The sequence below is a fragment of the Choloepus didactylus genome, chromosome 2, assembly GCF_015220235.1.
Source record: "Choloepus didactylus isolate mChoDid1 chromosome 2, mChoDid1.pri, whole genome shotgun sequence".
Taxonomy (NCBI): Eukaryota; Metazoa; Chordata; class Mammalia; order Pilosa; family Megalonychidae; genus Choloepus; species Choloepus didactylus.
Genome location: NC_051308.1, coordinates 40,021,992 through 40,042,166, shown reverse-complemented (window position 1 = coordinate 40,042,166; position 20,175 = coordinate 40,021,992). Strand labels below are relative to the sequence as shown.

Sequence of the window (20,175 nt, the reverse complement as noted above, 5' to 3'; positions counted from 1 at the left end):
ATTCATAAATTCAGAGATTATGGAACTAAAAATTCTTTCTACACTGGTATTTGACCCAAGAGTTAAAAACTATAGTGTGTTAATTGAAGTTGTTTTGTTTTCTTTTTTAAAAAATTTAGAAATTGAAAGCAGCTGTTTTTGTTTCTTTTTTTAAATTTTTACTTGACAAGAGATGATTCAGAGAAGGGAACAGACATCTTTTCTAAGGCACAAATTTCTCCTTAAAAAGAAGTTGTATTCTGCAGGTAAACACACTGCCCTCCCCCTACATGGGGCATGACTCTCAGGGGTATAAATCTCCCTGGCAACATGGGACAGGACTTCCAGGGATGAGCCTGGACCCAGCATCGTGGGACTGAGAAAGACTTCTGGACCAAAAGGGGGAGGCGAAATGAAACAAAATAAGGTTTCAGTGGCTGAGAGATTTCAAATGGAGTTGAGAGGTCATTCTGGAGGGTATGCTTGTGCATTATATAGATGTTCCTTTAGTTTTTAGTGTATTGGAATAGCTAGAAGGAAATACCTGAAACTGTCAAACTGCAATCTAGTAGTTGATTCTTGAAGACAATTGTATAACTATGTAGCTTACACAGTGTGACTGTGTGATTGTGAAAACCTTGTGGCTCACACTCCCTTTATCCAGTGTATGGACAGATTAATAGAAAAATGGGGCAAAAATTAAATGAAAAATAAGATGGGATGGAGGGATGGATTGTTTTAGGTGTTCTTTTTTACTTCTACTTTTTATTCTTTTTTTTTTTTTTTTGAGGTAATGAAAATATTCAAAAATTGATTGTGGTGATAAATGCACATCTATATGATGGTACTGTGAACAATTGATTGTACACTGTGGATGACTGTATGGGATGTGACTATGTCTCAATAAAACTGAATTAAAAAAAAAAAAAAGAAGTGGTAGCATCATGGTGAGTAAAATAAACCAGACACAAAAGGACAGATTATATGGTTTCATTTATATGAAGTAACCATAATATGCAAATTCATAGAAACAGAAAAGTAGATAGTAGATTACAGGTTACCAAGGATGATAGTGGTGGTGAAATAGGAGGTTAATGCTTAATGGGTGAAGTTTCTGTTTTGGGTGATGGAAAAGTACTTGAAAGTGGTTAAAATGGGAAAATTTTTGTTGTATATATGCTACCACGAAGACATTTTTTTTTAAATATTAAAAACCCAAAATGTATGCATTTTTCCCTCAAAGTATTTCAGAATACATTAAATGGAAGAGATTCTTGATTTTTTTTGTAATGACAGGGGCACAAGATGTGAAAAAGATAAAAGCCGTATAGTGGTCAGTGTCATTTTGAATGGGCTACTGATAAGGGAGAACACCTAGCAGCATACCTAAATGGCAGTAGCTCTAGTAAGAATTTACAGTTATGCCCATCAGCCTGTTGGTTTCCTTACCTAAAGGTACTTCCCTGGTTTCTGCAAAATGCACCTTCTTGTAACCAAGTAGTAAGTCTGCTCATAGTACTAGACTATGGAACACAAAGCTTCACAATAACATTAAAGAATACTAACTACTTATTAAATAAATGCCAGATCCTGGGTAATTTTAATTAAGCATTCACCTTCTTTAAGAAATCTTCAAAGGCAGGAGAGTATGGCAGTTATTAACTTGAGCTTTGGGGCCACTCAGAATTGGAATAAAGTCCTAGCTTTGCTATTCACTCGCTTAGTGACCTGGGGCGAGTTACTTACATTTTCTCTTTCCTCATCTGTGAAATATGGAACATAATCCTGCCTCCCTCAGGGGGTTGTCATGAGCCTTAAATGAGAACAAATGCATGGCAATTGCTTAGCATAGCATTTAGTTCATAAGAAGCATTCAATAAGTATTAACAAAAAAGACCCACCACCTTGATTTTTTAAGTCTGAGTTTAGGAAGAAGAAAATGATCCCCTTAACCAAAGGATTCACATAAGCATTACTTACTTTTTTAGAGAAAATATACATTTAAGGATTTAAGGAGTAGTGAAATTTACGTAGACAAGGTAGAACATTTTTAAATGTCTGCAATTGGAAGGAAAATGCAGTTTGAATTATGATACTTCAATAATATATGCAAAGTACAGGAACCCAATTTACAGACTGTTGAGTACATGAGTGTTTGAGAATGACATCAATTTTTTATATAACACCATGGATGGTGGGTTTGGGTTGTTTGATGCATTTGGGAGTAAAGATGTCATGCTACTTGGGGTCAACTTGTCATTGTGGACACTAGATAAAGCCTCTGCTGCTTCTTTCCACTATCTTCAGATCACAAAGACACAAAATACTCGATTATGGGAAAACCCTGTGTGTCAGGAGAGTATGTTAGAGAGTAAGCAAATGACAAAGGATATGGCTGTTAGAAGACATGAGAGGGAAAGTGTTACAGGTAGAGCTGGGAATTTAAGAAACACTTATTATTCAAAGTTCATCATCACTTACTGGGCTCTTTAGTCCCCCTGATTGATGAATGGGGGAAAAAATCAGTTTGGGGGCCATTTCCAATTCAATGGAGGCAAAAAGTACTAAAAATTATAAGAAATAGGAAATTCCCTCTATTGATTCTAAATCTAATAATAGTTCAAATCATAAGTCTATATTATTAATAATTTACATTAAGCTTTCATGTGTAATTTGATTCCATCAGAAAGAATCCCACACAAATAGCAGCTTACCTTACTGCCAGATTCACCTTAATTTTTACATCATATGAAACTGAGAAAGGCAATTTGCCCAAGAAATTGTGGGTATAATTGTAGGGAAGGGGTTAAAATAAAACCTATTAATAAATGCCTCTACCTTTATCTGCCAAATATACTGGCTAAATATTCAGGGTTATGGAGTGAAGAGATATAGGTTTTGGAGCTGTGCAGGTTTAGGATCCAATTCTGGCTTCATTAGTTATTAACAACAGGGCAAGACACTTACTTCTCTGAGCCTCTGTGTTCTCATCTATAATCTAGAGCTAGAAGTGTCACTGTCTCTCACAGTGGTTGTGAGACTCAAATGAGATACAGTGTATGTAAAGGGCCTTGCATCATGCCTTTGAAAGATAATACACAAATGTTAGCTTCTCCCCTTATTTCCGGTTACCATCATTCCCAGAATTATTGTTGATCACTAGCAAGCAACATTGCGGAATCCCTTCACAGTTATTTAGACCACCCTATTTAAAAAAAAATACCTATCTCCCTTTGATTCAAATAATCAAGAAATGATTGACCATTGATTGATAAATTATTTTACAAATCGAAAACTCCAAAACTCTCATCTATCATTGCTACACTTCTTTCAAAAGTGTTCATTATGCCCTTACCATCTGCTATTCATATGATTGAAGAGTAGAAAGAATCAGGGTATCCGGATTTAGAGACATAAAATCATTATCATTATGAAATGAGAGGCTGTGTTGAATATTGAAAGGAGAGATGGAGGAGAACTAAGAGTCTTGACTTCTGACGTTAAGCTGCTGTACAACTTGGACAAGTTGTACAGCATTTTCCAATCTGTAAAATGTAAATAAGAACTTCCTAATGCTTAACTGTGTGTAATTGTTTGGAATGGCAAATATAATTCTGAAGGTACAAAAACAAAGAAAAAGAAAAGGTATTGCTATTGATGTAATTAATGAAGCCATATACCCATATTCAACATAAGTTCTGGAAAGCATGCACTGTATTTGTAACCACCAGTAATTTAAGTGGGTCAGCCAAGGTTTTAGATTGCCTGACATCCATCCGTGCTTCCTTCTGTTAAGCTATTCTGTCCCCCTGGACACAGAGACAGGCAGGGAATCCATAGTAGACCAACCCCAGTTCCTGATCCCCATCAGGGCTTGGCTCAAGGCATGGCCACATGACCCAAGATGGGCCAGAGTTCTTCTCTTAGAATTTTCAAAATGTATTTAAGAGAGAGATGCTCCATTTCTTATCCATGGAGGAGGCTGGACTTGAGATACAAAACTAAGGAAGACATAAGTAGAATATTTACCTGGTAAGGATAATGAAAGAATGAGACAACTGAGATAAAATTGGAGGGCTGCTTGCTTGTGAAAGGCCTTGAATGACAGGCAATAGAGTTTCAAATTTATCCCATGGGCACTGGGGAGCCACAAGAGATTTTTTAACAAACAAGTTTTACAACCAAGGGTCCATTTGAGAAAGATTAATCTGACAGCTGTTAATAGAATGAACCTGAGAGGGTCTCTCTCCCAGAGGCAGCAAAATCGGAGAATAAACTTTTGAACTATGAAGTTTGTGGGATGATGAGACTCTGGAAAGGGGGAAATGTAGTAAAGGAATATTAAGGATTTAAAGACTGACTGACCATAGGAAGAGAGGAATATGATTTAAAAAAAAAAAACAAAAAAAAAACAAGCCCTGGTGACTGGGGAGAATGATAACACCACAGAAGGAAATGCAAAAATCCAGAAAGGGTAGATGATGGGTTCGAGGTAATAATAGGATAGTAAGAGGGAGATGTCGACGTGAAAGAAGAGAATTCAAGGATGGAATGAGATTTGGCAGTCATCCCAACAGGAACAAAATTTAAAGTCATGAGATCTGAAAAGAAACAATAAAAAAATGAGAAGATTGAAGAATGATAAGTAAGGACACCCACATGGGAGGGGCCAGAGGAGGAAATGAAATTAGTAAAGGACACAGGGAGTGATTAGATTGGACATTTTTAAGCTGAGAGTGACAATGGACCACATCCACTTCATATATGTATGTATGTATTGGCTAAACAATGTTTTCACAAATTTAAAAATTTTAACATTGGGAGCTTTCACCTCAAAATCAAAGTTTTAGCTTCTCTTTATAGTATCAGAAAATCTGCCTCATTGGTCTTGCATTCCTACATGGTAGCAATTGACCTAAACCTTTAGACAGGGCTGCCCTCCTCAGTTGACCACAGTTTTCATCTCTGTGTTGTCTCTCTGACAATGAAAGTTGCATGTCAGTTGCCATCTAGCATCTCATTTATGATGATGCCTTCCTTAGAATTAAGAGAAAAGTGAAATACTTCTTGTAACCATGCCTCTGTCAAAAGGGAAAACATGAAGGACAGAGAAGGCCATGCATTTCAGAAATGTTTCTTAAGTCTGGCCTGCATTTTCTCTTTTGTTTTAGGGCCCAGACTTCTGGAGGCAGTTGAGTTTTCAATGCATGACTACACTTTCTAGAACTCGATGTGAGCAAAAACTCAGAACCCACCGAGTGCTTTTCTCTAGAGGAAATTATGTAAAATATTATAAACAAGGATCTCTGCCCTCTGGATGGCATGACATGTTTTCAAAGGAGCAACGTGACTAAGTGGGGCTCGGGCCATGCATGGCATGACCCTGGCAGGCACTTTACGGGTACCCTTCAAACACTCACATGTATATTAGCTTATGTTATCCTCAGAACAATTAAAAACTTCAGTATGATTGTGTCCTCATTTTACCTGGAGAAAACGGTTTCAGAAAAACCAATAACTTGCTCAAGGTCTGCAATCTAGTAAAAAGGCAAACTTCAGAGACAGGTGGACTTGGATTTGAATATCGATTCTGCCACCAACTTAACCATGTCTCTTGGACAACTGCAACAGTTTCTGTCAGGAATATGTTGGTCCTCAGGGGTTCTTTACAAAATATCATTATTCTGCATGTGCTATTTCATAGTAGAGATGTGCATAGTTTATTTAAACCTCCATATTTAGTGACAGATATTTAGGGCTTTTTATCCCCCCTGCTTGTGTTCTGCCATCTTTGTCATTTATGTAAACACTGCTATAGTGAAAATCATTGGGCACATATCATGGTTCACTCTTTAGATTATATCTGTATGACAACTACCTAGAAGTACTCAGTCAAAGGGTAGAGATAGATATATATTTATATATTTATTGCTATTGCCACATTGCCATCCAAAAACATTGTACGTGTTTATACTTCTATAAAAAATGCATGAGATTGTTATCTTTAATTTTCCAATTATTTGCTGCAAGTGTATAAGAATGTATATTTACATTGGTTTAACGTTCATCAACAGTGTTTTCACGCCATGGGTTTCCCATTTCTGAGTGATATTTCCCATCTTGACTCATATTTGATTGAATGGATTTCATCTAGTGTTTTTTTTCCAAGAAGGGCTCTTTTAAGTTTTATATATAGATATATATTTAATGATATCATTATGTTGCCATTAATAAATGAACAATGAATAGCTGAGATGGGTATAAAATTCTTAGGTTCGTGTTTTATTTTCTCTCTCAGACTATGTAGACATCAATTCACCACATCTTTGCATTGAAAGTTGCCACGGAGAAACCTGAATCCAGCTGGATTCTGGCTTTTTCTGCCTGGATGCCCATTAAAAGTACTTCTGGTGAGGTTTTAGAAGGAAATTATGAATATGTTATTGAATACTGGAAGAAAGGTGATCCTTGTTATAAAGTGGCAGAGAATTTGGCAAAAGTGTGTTCTAATGTCAGATGGAAAGCAGAACTTGTAAGTGATGAACTTGGACATTTAGCGGAGGAGATTTCCAAGCTGTGTGGGAGGTGTGGCCTGTTTCTCCTTGCTGCTTATGGTAAAATGAAAGAGTAAAGAGATAAACTGAGAACTGAGCTTTTAAATACAAAGGAACCAGCAATTGGTGATTTGGAAAATTTCAGCCTGTCCAGACTGTAAACTCGCTGAGCTCTGGGACATGAATTTAGCCCCAAGACTGAATGGCTAAACAACCCGATGCTAAAGAGGTTGTAGATGAACATGGGTCCAGTTAACATTCTCCAAGGAAGCCAGGAGTGGAAATATATTTGTGTAGGAAAGATCTATGGAAAATCCTATTGTCGATGGCTTGGACCTCCTTGAACTGCTCGGAAAACTGACAAAGTTTTTTGAAAATTCTGTATGAACAGAAGCTCTGCCAACCTGCACTGAAAGGTAGAGTGAAGGTAAGAACTGAAGGAAGAATGACTTCAAGATCAGAACCATGGAAGCAGAGGTCTGAACCAAAGAGACCTCCTTGGGCCAAGAGTGTGGGCCCGCGTGTTTGTGGAAAGGTCAGGTCCACCCCTGCACTTGGAGGGGGCAGCCCACCTGCCTTGGTGCTTGGAAAGGGCAGGGCTTCCTCCCCATTGTTCAGGGAGAGTTCAGGTGCCACCATAATGCCTTATGAGGTCTACACCTCAGTTGTTTTTTTTTTTTTTTATCTTCATTTTATTGAGATGTATTCACATACCACGCAGTCATACAAAACAAGTCGTACATTCGATTGTTCACAGTACCATTACATAGTTGTACATTCATCACCTAAATCAATCCCTGACACCTTCATTAGCACACACACAAAAATAACAAGAATAATAATTAGAGTGAAAAAGAGCAATTGAAGTAAAAAAGAACACTGGGTACCTTTGTCTGTTTGTTTCCTTCCCCTATTTTTCTACTCATCCATCCATAAACTAGACAAAGTGGAGTGTGGTCCTTATGGCTTTCCCAATCCCATTGTCACCCCTCATAAGCTACATTTTTATACAATTGTCTTCGAGTACGCCTCAGTTTTTAGACAGAGCAAGGCCACCTTTCCAGTGCCTGGGGATGGTGGGGCTGAAGTCCCAGCATTGGGAGAGAGCATGGCTGCCATGCAAGCACTTGGAATGGATGGGGCTGCTGCTGTAGCAGGCCCAGAGGACAAAGTATCACCCCGGTGAGACTCTCAGACCTTGGAGATTGCCCAGTTGAGTTTTGGACTTGTCTTCCTCCCAATTTCTGCCCTCTGGAAAGGGAATATTGATTCTATATCTGTCCCACAATTGTATATTGGAAGTAGATTACTTATTTTTATAAGTTTCACAGGTCCGCAGACAGAGAGTAATTTTCCCCAGGATGAACCACACCCATAGGCAATTTTGATGAGACTTTGGACTTAGAGTTATTACTGAAATGACTTAACACTTTTGGAATGTTGTGACAGAATGAATATATTTTGCATATGAGAAGGACATGCTGTTTGGGGTTCCAGAGGGCAGACTGTAGTTGGTTGAATCATGTACCCCAATTTATACATGTTCTTCATCTTAATCCACAGTCCTGTGGGTGTGAACCCATTGTAGAAAGGACCTCTTGAAGATGTTTTTGTTGTTGTTGTTGTTGTTAAGATGTGGCCAACAGAAGCAGGGTCTGAATCCAAATTACTGGAGGCCTTATAAAGAGAAGACACTGGAATCCAGGATCAGAGAATGCCACAGGGAGAACCAGGAAGTCAGAAGGAATCCAGAAGAGAAAGAAGAGGGCATTGCCATGTGATGGGAAACAAAGATAAAGCCAAGGTGTCCCAAGCATTGTTGTGAGCAAGCACAGGAAATCTACCAACCCAGGCGGGAAGCAAGTCTTCTAGCTTCTGAAACCATAAGTCTGTTGTTTAAGTCAACCCTTTGTGTGGTATTTGTCACAGCAGGCTGGTAAACCAAGTCACAGGCACTAGTAAGTTTTAGTTTTTAAGACTGATTTTTACTATATGCCTCTGCCTTACCATGTGAAGAAAATGAGAGGGAGAGTAGTTTGCTCTCAAAAACAATCAGACTGAGCAAGAGGAAGAGGAAACTTCCCTGATGTTAGACAGATGCAAAAAACAAAAAAGGAGATACACACATATCTAAATACTTATAAATAGAGGACTAGATTAGATTAAAGAAATCTTTTGGAAGATAAGATTTCAGATAGCAGACTGGGATCCAGAATGCACCCCACTACCACCTGAGAAAACAAGACCCAGGTAGTTATTAAACATCATGCTCTTAAAGCTGTGACTGTTGTTCAAAATAAAAGCAATTGAGAAATACAGCAGTAATGCTAGATGTGTCCCGCTGTTGGGTGTTGGGTGTATAGGAGTCAGGTGATTTGTCTCTTTAGTTCACAGGTTTGCAGGTCAAGAGGAAAGATTCTCAAGGAGCTGTACCTGAGGAGCCTCATTCACCCTGGACCTGATTAAGATGACAAAATCCTCGATTTGGAGCTAAGGCCATATGGGATGAGACTTTAGGAGCCTTGGGCAGGAGTGAGCATATTTTGCACATGGAAGTGATTTGAATTGTGGCTGGAGGGCAGAGTGTACAGATTATTTTTTCCGAAGATGGTTACAACAATATCTCTTTTCCACATTTTCTTCTACAATGTGACTTTGACACCGCTTCCATGAAAAGGTGGGGTTATGGGCTTGACCTTTTCCATCTTGTCACTGGGTTGTAATCAACAGAATCTGAAAGGACAACGAAGCTTCCACTTTGTTTGCTGGAACATTCATGTTTGAAATCCTGAGCCACCCTGTAAGGTATCCTCAGGCCGCTACAGTGTGAGGAAGCCAAGCCACATGGACAGGTCATGTGTGGGTGCCACAGTCAGCAGTCCTAGACTTTGAGACCTTCCAGTGCAGGCAGCGGACATGTGAGAGGATGAGCCTCCAGCTGAGTCCACTCTCTAGCATCAAGTCCTCCCCAGCCTTTCAGTCTTCCCAGCTGAATGAAGCCCCAGACATCATGGAGCAGACAAGCTGTTCCCCTCATGCCCTTTCCAAACTCCAGCCCTCAGAATCACTGACTATAACAAAGTGATCATCATCCTTCATCACTAAATTTGGAATGGTTTGTCACATAGTAACTGTAACAGGGAACCCCCACATGAAGACTGGGACAACTATACAAAATGCCCATAAAATCTGGAACTGTTTGAAAGGAGATGCTCAGAAACATTAGCATAGATTATTAGATGCACTTCAAAGGAAAACAGTTATTGGGGTAGAGATGCTTGCCCATGCCATGAGGGAACAGGTCAAGAAACAGACCAAGTTAGGAGTCTAAAGAAAAGCACAGTGAGGCTGGGACACACTGACTGGGATCCAGGAGGGAAAATGACAGTTTGAGATTTTTGAGTTAGTTGGAAAATACCTTTTGTGTGAGATTATCCAACTCAGAGATGTGAGAGTCAACAAGATTTGTTTGAACAACAGTTGCTTTTGGCAGGTCAGAAAACACTGACTACATTTCTCTCACTGTGAGAAGAAAAAAAAATCTGTTTGAAAAACAACTGTCTGACCCACAAAACAATGACTAAGTAAAAGGGAAAAATTCCAACAAAAACACCAATCTTACATGTGGTAGAGAAGTAAAGGGACCAGTTTAAGAAGTTGATTAAACCATTAAAATCTCAGCTGAGATTTCCTGAGAAGATCAGAAGAACGCAGGAAATAAAACACTAGAAGCACATTCTGAACATCAGAAAGAACAACAACAAAAAAGATTTAACAGAAAGATATGCTACTCAAGGCCAGCAACATCCAAAAGCTATGGAAAGACAATGTCTGCAGGAGCACAAGCCAGGACCATTTGACTTTATTGGACCAAATGGGGCAAACCTAAAAAAGTCAAAACAGCTTCAGTTCAGGAATCTGCTAGGGCTGACCCTCAGGCTAAAACAAATGTGGGAACGAGGGAGTAGCTTCCTTAGGAAATGATTTACAGGCCTAAGCAGTTCTGAAGCTACAGGTAGTGGCAGCAGTTCCTGAGGCACAGGACTGCAATCCCCATTTACCAGCGAGTGTAGACAGAGCCTGTCCATGTGACACTGGGATGCCAGAAACCGGCACTCGAAGGGGAAATGGAATCCTGGAGGTTCTTTTGTCCCTCCCTCCTTCCCTCCCTTTCTCCTTCCTTCCTTTCTTCCTCATGCTTATTGGAAAGGAAAAGTACCACAAATAAATTTTCGAGCCTAGGGTGTCATTGCTGCAAATTTTTAAACTCTGCAAGTAGACAGGAATGTCTTAAATGTCACTGCCTGAGAAAGGATGCAATGATATTACTAGATATGGAAAGCTCAGTACCAAAATTAACCTCCTGTTGTGAGACCCCTGCCAGTGGAGCTGAACTATGTAGGTCTTGTCCCTGGCCAGTGTTGACACATACTGACTGGCATCCTGGACAGGCAGGGACTCAGAAGACTCCCTCTGTCTATTTTCCTTTCCTCTGACACCACTGAGTCTCTGCTCTGCTCTTTGTAAGCAGTAATGTGGACCTGATGTATGCTAAGTGCTGAGTTTGCAGAACCTAAATTTACCTATAACAAGTTTTTTGGCTCTGGGATAATACTATGTGGTTCGATCAGCTTTTTGGACTCTTTAAAAAGAGGGACATGAAGTTAAGGAAATACTCAGAAGCCAAAAATGAAGTAAAAGCTGAAATCTAGAAAGGTGAGTTAAAGCCAGAATCTAAATTACAGATATTTATCCCATAAAGACAGATGCTCTGGCCTTGTACTCAACAGCCACACGGTCATGGGTGGCATAAAAACAAAACTTAGAATTCATGCAAGGTGATCACCCCTGGGTGTATGATTGAACCAAGCAAAACAAATAATCGAATAAATAAACAGAACCCGCTGCTCCAAAGGAAACAGCAAGAAAATTCACGTTTCGGCCTTAGCTGTGGGTGGAAAGGAAAACATCTCCTATAGGAAGTTGAAAGTGTAACACAGAACTTGTATGAGATTGCTGCCTGGATTCACACTACTAATGTAATGAAACAAAACCCAAACAAATAAATAAACAAAAACCTTCACACTAAGAATTTGGTAATGCACTCAGATTACTTTAGGTAATGCCTAGCTAAAGCAAATGCAAATCTTCTCTACAAGAGAGTACCTACAGCTGATTCCTCAGATTCCCTCAGATGTAGGTAATTGAGCATTAGCTCACAATCAAAAATCACAAAACATAAAAAGCATGAGGAAACAGCTATCATAAGAGAAGCAGCAAAAACAACAATCAGTAAAATCAGAATGGTTTTAAAAAACGTGATCCAGCTACATCCATACCATGGACTATTACTTAGCAATAAAAAGAAACAAACTACTGATATACACAGTAAATCAGATAGCTCTTAAGGGCATAATGATGATTGAAAAAAGCCAGCCTCAAAGATCACATACTGTATGACTCCATTTATATAATATTCTTGAAGTGACAAAATTATAGAGTTGGAAAACGGATTGGTATTTACCAGGAATTAGGAATGTGTACATGTGCTGGGGGAGGGTAGGTATATTAGGTGTGACTATAAAGGGGTAGCATGAAGGAGATCTTTGTGGTGATGGAATAGTTTTGTATCTTGATTTTGGTGGTGGTTATGGGAATCTACACACGTGATAAAATGGCATAGAACTATACATACATTGAACCAATGTCAATTTCTTGTTTTGATACTGTACTATAGTAATGTAAGATGTAACTATTTGGGGAAACTTGTTGAAGGGTACACATGACCTCTTTGTACTGTCTTTGCAACTTACTGTGACTCTAGAATGATTTCAGTTAAAGTTTAGAAAAAACTTAGTGGGCAGGTTGAGTAGACACTGCTAAAAAAGACATAAGTTAACTAGGAGGTAAATCTGAAGGACCACCTAGAATGGAGCACAGAGCAATAAAAAGAGAATATGAAAGAGGTTACAAAACATAGAGGACAGAGTGAGAAGTTCTAATATTTTCTAAGTGGAGTTGCAGAAGGAGAAAATAGGAGTGGGAGAGAGGAAACACTAAAAGAAGCAATACTTGAAAGTCTTCTGGAATTTAAAAAGCCATAGTGCTTAGACTTGAGGAGCACAATGAAACCCTGGTGGGATAAATGAAAAGAAATTCACATGTGGATGTATTGTAGCGAAAGTGCAGAACACCAAAGAAAATGCCGCGTTTACCCAACCTGCTTTTCTGAAGGAATAACACCTGTTCCGGTGGAAAACAACCCAGGCTAAAACTATTGCTACCAAGCATGAGACCCCTTGCACTGAGACTGTGTTCAGGGGGAGGCTGAGTAGAGTAAGGCATAGAGAGGAAGATTTGAGGTTTCATTCTTTTGTTTCAATTTGGCTTTGGGCTGGCCTTTAAATTAATAATCATAGTCTTTGATGTATTTGAATATCGTAAGGGCAAAGTTATTTAATTTTGAATTTTAATTTCTCATAGTTTGATACTAAGAGGGGATTCATATTGTTTAGATTTGGGTTTTTGTTTTTTTTTAACCTCTGACATTGAATTATTAGAGCAGCTTTACACTATAATTTCTGTGTCACCAGGTAAACTACAGTGAGCAATATTAAACATTTGTGGGCATCAGAGTTAATTTATCTCATATACTTACTGTACTAACCCACAGCAGTCATCGTGTGAGGAGGTGGTATTTAAATTGCCAACGCTGGTCCCACAGAGGATCCCAAAGGAAGCAGTGGTTGGTACTGGGGACACAGGCTAATGAAAGTGCAGCAATACTGTTCTGATAAACTGCTCACCTAGTCCTTCAAGGGTAGCCACAAATGATGAGAACAAAATGCCAAGGAGTGTTAGAGGAAGGACCTGCACTCCCCTTGTCTCCTTGTCCATGAGGAGAAGAAGAAACAGAATAAGCCCAGCTCAGGCCATCTGGGCCTCAGAGAGTATCTGTTCCTGGGCCCAGCTCTGCTGCTCCAGTTCTTTGTTCTTCCTGTAAGAGGCTGAGTAAGTTTACTGCTGAGCTAAGTATGAGGACGTCTACTGTGACTACATATCCAAGCTACCTTCTTCAATCCAGCTTTTCTCAAAAACTGAGTTACTCTTTTTTATCACCATCTGACTACCTCATCTCTTATTTATCAGTTAGTTCCAGGTTCATCAGTGGAAGTTATTTATTGGACCTTAAAGCCCCAACATGTTGCCACTTGGCTCTGGTCAGCAGCTGTAGAACTGGTTGTAGGTTCCCCTCTTTCCTCTTCCTGTACTATCTCCAGGCAGTTTGTTCTGGTAAAGAATCTACAGAAAAAAGAGATGGCCTGTCCAGATAGTTCCTTCCTCAACCAGACTTCTCTGCTGCTCTGCCATAGCAACTAGCACCCATCCTCACTGACCTGAGTAAAGGGTCATTAGTGTATCCCTCAGGACCTCACTTTTAGAGAAATAGGCCCCCTTCTCCAGATCAGGAGGGACATGTACCAGCTTTCAGCACTCTCCTTCAATTCGGTCTGAATTTCCTGGCAGATATTTTGCATATTCTATGGTTTGGGGTTTGAATAACTGTTTTAACTTTCTAGTTGCATGTAAGCAGAAACCCACCTCTCATTTTTAATTAAATGGTATTCAGGGAGCAAAGTTAGTGTCTTATCATAAACACATTTTTATTCCATTACCTATTGGGCTATCTGATATTTTTTGAGGTATGTCATGGCACACAGAGAATAAGAACACAGATGTATTTCATAAAAAGTTACTTCCTCAAAAACTCAATAAGCAAGAGAACCTAAGATGGCAGCTAGATGAGATAGGGCAAAAAAACACCTCCATGAAAAATACTAGATAAAAACCAGAAAGTGACCCAGAATACTGGTATCAGCGATGTGCCGGTGAGATGAGGTCTGCTAGTACCACAGGGGCCGTATGCTTGGTGAAACCAGGAGTCGGCATTCTGAAACAAGTGAGTAAGCTGGCAGGAAGACCTGCAGCCACAGTGCGGAGTGGGGAAGCCAGGGGTTGGCGTTTGGAGACCAACTGGTTTTTTTAAAAAAAAAAAAAAAAAAGGGAAAACCCAGGAGCGGCTGCAGTTGTGACAGTGGGAGCCACGCAGTAAAACACAGCACAAGAGGGCTGAGCTGGCCTCTCAGAGTCTGGCCTGGAGGATAGCCCACTGCAGATACCATTAGGGACAGGGAAGTGGAGGGGAGAGCCAGAAGCTGAAAGAAACCCCATGGCTAGCAGCTGGCTCCCCAGAGGGCTGGATAAACTCCTGCCCGGGGCCATGCCCACGGCCCAGAGCCCCACCAGTTGTCCCGGAGCTGGGAAAGAGGAACAGTGAAAGGAAGGGGGTGTTGAGATCCTCCATTCGGCCATCTTTGCATCAGGCTGAGAGCACCCCTACATGGCCCGGTGGCCCAGGGCTTCCCTTGAGGGACGGCGCACACTGGTGATGTAGCACAGCATTACCTCAGCAGAAGTCCTGGAAGATCACAGCTGAGAAAGGGTGCCCGCTCAGAAAACCCAGGGACACTACACCAAGTCCAGTGGTTTGTGGGTCAGCTAGAGAGAGAGGGTCTGGGGCTGAACTGAAATGGAGGCTCTGACTCTTGCGGCAGCCTTGAATCTCCGGGAACCTGGGGGGTTTGAATATTAAAGCTGCCCTTCCTCCTTGGCCACCCTGACACACACCCCACATTCAGGGCGGTCGGCTCCAGCAACACACCCAAACTGAGTTCACCATCTGAACCCCACAAGAATCATTTCCCCACATACTGCGGGGACAAGGTGGAGGAGAACTGACTTGAGGGGTATAGGTGACTTGCGGTCGCCATCTGCTGGTCAGTTAGAGAAAGTGTACGTCACAATCTTGTATTTCTGAAAAATTAGATTGGTAACTTTTTTTTACAACCTGAAAGAACCCTATCAAACAAAGCAAGTGCCAAGAGGCCAAAAACAACAGAAAATCTTAATGCATATGATAAAAACAGACGATATGGAGAATCCAACTCCAAACTCCCAAATTAAAATATCAGAAGAGACACAGTACTTGGCACAATTAATCAAAGAACTACAATCAAGGAATGAAAACATGGCAAAGGATTTAAAGGACACGAAGAAGACCATGGCCCAGGTTATAAGCGACATAAAGAAGAACCTAGAAGAGCAGAAAGAAGACATTGCAAGAGTAAATAAAAAAATAGAAATCTTATGGAAATAAAAGAAACTGTTGGCCAAATTAAAAAGACTCTGGATACTCACAATACAAGATTAGAGGAAGTTGAACAACATCTCAGTGTCCTAGAAGTCCACAGAACAGAAAATGAAAGAACAAAAGAAAGAATGGAGAAAAAAATCGGAAAAATCGAAATGGATCTCAGGAATACGATAGAGAAAATAAAACGTCCAAACTTAAGACTCATTGGTGTCCCAGAAGGGGAAGAGAAGGGTAAAGGTCTAGAAAGAATATTCAAAGAAATTATTGGGGAAAACTTCCCAAACCTTCTACACAATATAAATACACAAAGCATAAATGCCTGGCGAACTCCAAATAGAATAAATCCAAATAAACCCACTCCGAGACATATTCTGATCAGACTCTCAAATACTGAAGAGAAGGAGCAAGTTCTGAAAGCAGCAAGAGAAAAGCAATTCACCTCATACAAAGGAAACAACATAATACTAAGTAGTGACTACTCAGAGGCCACCATGGAGGCGAGAACGCAGTGGCATGATACATTTAAAATTCTGAGAGAAAAATTTCCAACCAAGAATACTTTATCCAGCAAAACTCTCCTTCAAATTTGAGGGAGAGCTTAAACTCTTCACAGACAAACAAATGCTGAGAGACTTTGCCAATAAAAGACCTGTCCTACTTCAGATTCTAAAGGGAGCCCTACCAACAGAGAAACAAAGAAAGGAGAAAGAGATATAGAGAATTTTAACAGACAAATATAGAACCTTACATCCCAAAACTCCAGGACACTCATTTTTCTCTAGTGATCACAGATCTTTCTCCAGAAGGGACCATAAGCTGGGACATAAAACAAGCCTCAAGAAATTTAAAAAAAAAAATGAATATACTCAAAGCACATTCTCCAACCACAATGGAATACAAATAGAAGTCAATAATTTTTGAATTGTAACTCCACTATTTACTTCCTACATGATATAAAATACACAAACTCTAATGACAAATCAGTGGTTTTGAACTCAATGTAAAATATGTAATTTTACACAACTATATGAAGGTGGGGGAATGGAGGAGTATACGAACATAGTTTATGTGTCCTATTGAAGTGAAGGTGGTATCAAAGAAAAACAAGATTGTTATGGATTTAAGAGGTTAATTTTAAGCCCCACGGTAAACACAAAGAAATTATCAGAGAATATGACCATAGAGATGAAAAGTAGAGTATGGGTTAAGAGAAATGGGGGAAGGGGCAATGGGGAGTTAAGAAATGAGTGTAGGGTTGCTGTTTGAGGTGAAGGGAAATTACTAGTAATGGATAGTGGGAAAGAGCATTACAACATTCTAAATGTGATTAATCCCACTAATGGAAGGCTAGGGAGGGGGTGGAATGGGAAGATTTAGGCTGTATATATGTTTCCACAATTGAAAAAAATAAAATAAAAAATAAAAAAGACAGTCTAAATAGATGACAATTGAATGCCAAGGATGAACCTGGATGGGATCGGAAGATGGAGGACAGGAGGCTCAAAGGGACACAGTTGAGACATAAGGAAAAGGAAATATAGAATGTAAGCTTTGTATCATTGTTGAATCTCTTGTATTTCTTAGCTGCACTTAATGGGACTGCATAAAAGAATGTTCTTGTTCATGGGAAGTGTTTATGTGAATTATAGTGTTTGTTCAAGGATGTGTGCAGCTAGCTCTCATATGTTCAGAAGACAGAGCAATAGATGATGGATGATAGATAGGGAGGAAAGAAGGGAGGGAAAGAAATAGCGATGTGACAGCATGTTAAAGTTGGTGGATTGGGGTATTGGGGGAGGGGGGTCAGGATATGCTGGAGTTCTGTGTATGGGGTTTGTATTGTTTTTGCAACTGTTCCTATAACTATGAATTTATTTCAAAAAAAATAAGCATATCTTCTCAGATATAAACAATAAATATCAAGATATGGACTTTGGAAGACATGCTAAGGAAAAGAAGTTTCTAGATATTATTGCTTCATAAAAATGGTGACAGAACTGCTGTACATCATAATTATCAGGAAATAGTTGTACACATTAAAAAACACACACACATAAAACTACAGTGACTCCAAAAAGAAGAGCCACAGATCAGAAGGCTTCACAAGGGAATTTTACCAAGCACTCCAAGAAGAATTAACACCAATCCTGCTCAAACTCTTCCAAAAAATTGAAAAGGAGGGAACGCCCACTAATTAATTCTATAAGGTCAACATAACCTTCATACCAAAGCCAGATAAAGATACAAGAAAAGAAAACTACAGACCAATATCTCTTATGACTATAGATGCAAAAACCTTCAACAAAATACAAGCAAACCAAATCCAACAGCTCATTAAAAAAATTACACAACATGACCAAGTGCGATTTATTCCAGGTATGCAAGGGTGATTCAACATAAGAAAATCAATTAATGTAATACACCACATTAACAGAATGAACAGGAAAATCTATATGATCATTTCAATAGATGCAGAAAAGGCATTTGATAAACCCAGCACCCATTCTTGATAAAAACTGGTAGGAAACTAGCAAAAGAAGGAAACTTCCTTAATATGATAAAGGACATAAATGAAAAACTTACAGCTAACATTATACTTAATGGTAAAAGACTGAAAGCTTTCTCTTTAAGATCAATCAGGACAAGACAAGGATGCCCACTATCACCACTGATAGTCAACATTGTACTGGAAGTTCTTGCCAGAACCATTAGGCAAGAAAAAGAAATAAAAGGCACCCAAATTAGAAAGGAAAAAGAAAAACTTTCTTTGTTTACAGATGACATGATCCCAAATACAGAAAATCATAAAAAATCCACAACAAAACTCCTAGAGCTAATAAATGAATTCAGCAAAGTGTAGGGGTACAAGACCAACACCCAAAATCATTAGTGTTTCTATACATTAGCAATGAAAAATTGGAAGAAGAAATCAAGAAAAAATTCCATTTATAATAGCAATCAAAAGAATAAAATATCAAGGAATAAATATAACCAGGGATGTAAAGGACCTGTAAAACAGAAAACTACAAAACATTACTAAAAGAAATCAAAGAAGACCTAAATAAATGGAAGAAAATTCCATGTTCATGGATTGGAAGGCTAAAATTGTAAAGATGTCAATTCTACCCAAAGCAATTTGCAGATTCAACACCATCCCAATCAAAATTCCAATAACCTTCTTTGCAAAAATGGAAACGCCAATCATTAAATTTATATAGAAGGGCAAGGGGCCGCAAATAGCCAAAGCCATCTTGTAAAAGAAGAACAAGTTTGGAGGACTTACATGTCTTGATCTTGATCTTGATTACAAAGCCACAGTAATCAGAACAGCATGATACTGGAACAGGACAGACATATAGACCAATGGAATCAAACTGAGAGTTTAGACATCAAGCTTCACATTTATGACAAACTGACTTTTTACAAGGAGGCAAAGACCACTCAATTGGGAAATAATAGTCTCTTCAACAAATGGTGTTGGGAAAATTAAATGTCCATATGCAAAGAATGAAGGTGGACCCTTACCTCACACCATATACAAAAATCAACTCAAAATGGATCAAAGACCTAACTATAAGAGCCAGAATTATAAAACTCCTAGAAGAAAACATGAGGAAGCATTACCCAGACTTTGTGCTAGGCAATGATTTCTTAGATTTTATACCCAAAGCACAAGCAACAAAAGAAAAAATAGATAAAAGTGAACTCATTAAAATTTAAAACTTTTGTATGATAAAAGACTTTATCATGGAAGTAAAACAACAACCTACACAACAGGAGAAAATAATTGTAGACCACACATCCAATAAGGGTTTAATATCCAGAATATATAAAGAAATCCTACAACCCCACAATAAAAAGGCAAATATCCCAATTAAAAAATGGGCAAAGCACTTGAATAGACATTTCTCCAAAGAAGATACACGAAAGGCCAAAAACACATGAAAATATACTCAACCTTGTTAGCAATTAGGGAAATGCAAACCAAATCACAATGAGACACCATTTCATACCCACTAGAGTGGCTACTATTAAAAAATGGAAAATTACAGGTGTTGGAGAGGATGTGGATAAATAGGAACACTCATTATTGCCGGTGGGAATGTAAAATGGTGCAGCTGCTGTGGAAGATAGTTTGGCAGTTCCTCAGAACATTAAGTACAGTATTACCATATGACCTGGCAAATCCACGTCTAGGTATACACCCAAAATAATTGAAAGTAATTAACAGCACTGATTTATATATTTGAATGTGGTTAAAAGGAGAAATGTTAAGTTGTATGCTTGTTACTAGAGTAACAATAGTTATTAGTACAATTATAAAAATGTGCTTTCATCAATTGTAACAAATGTACCACACCAATGCAAGTTATTAATAAAAGAGTGCTATGTGGAAATCCTGTTTTTTATGCATGATTTTTATGTAAA

At 38.9% G+C, this 20,175-nt stretch overlaps 1 protein-coding gene across 1 annotated transcript in view; it reads right to left on the bottom strand.

Annotated features, from left to right (window-relative positions):
- The window catches only part of SLC30A10 (solute carrier family 30 member 10), a 46,774-nt gene that overhangs the window by 17,645 nt on the left and 8,954 nt on the right, over window positions 1-20,175 (bottom strand). The gene's annotated exons all lie outside the window — the stretch shown is intronic.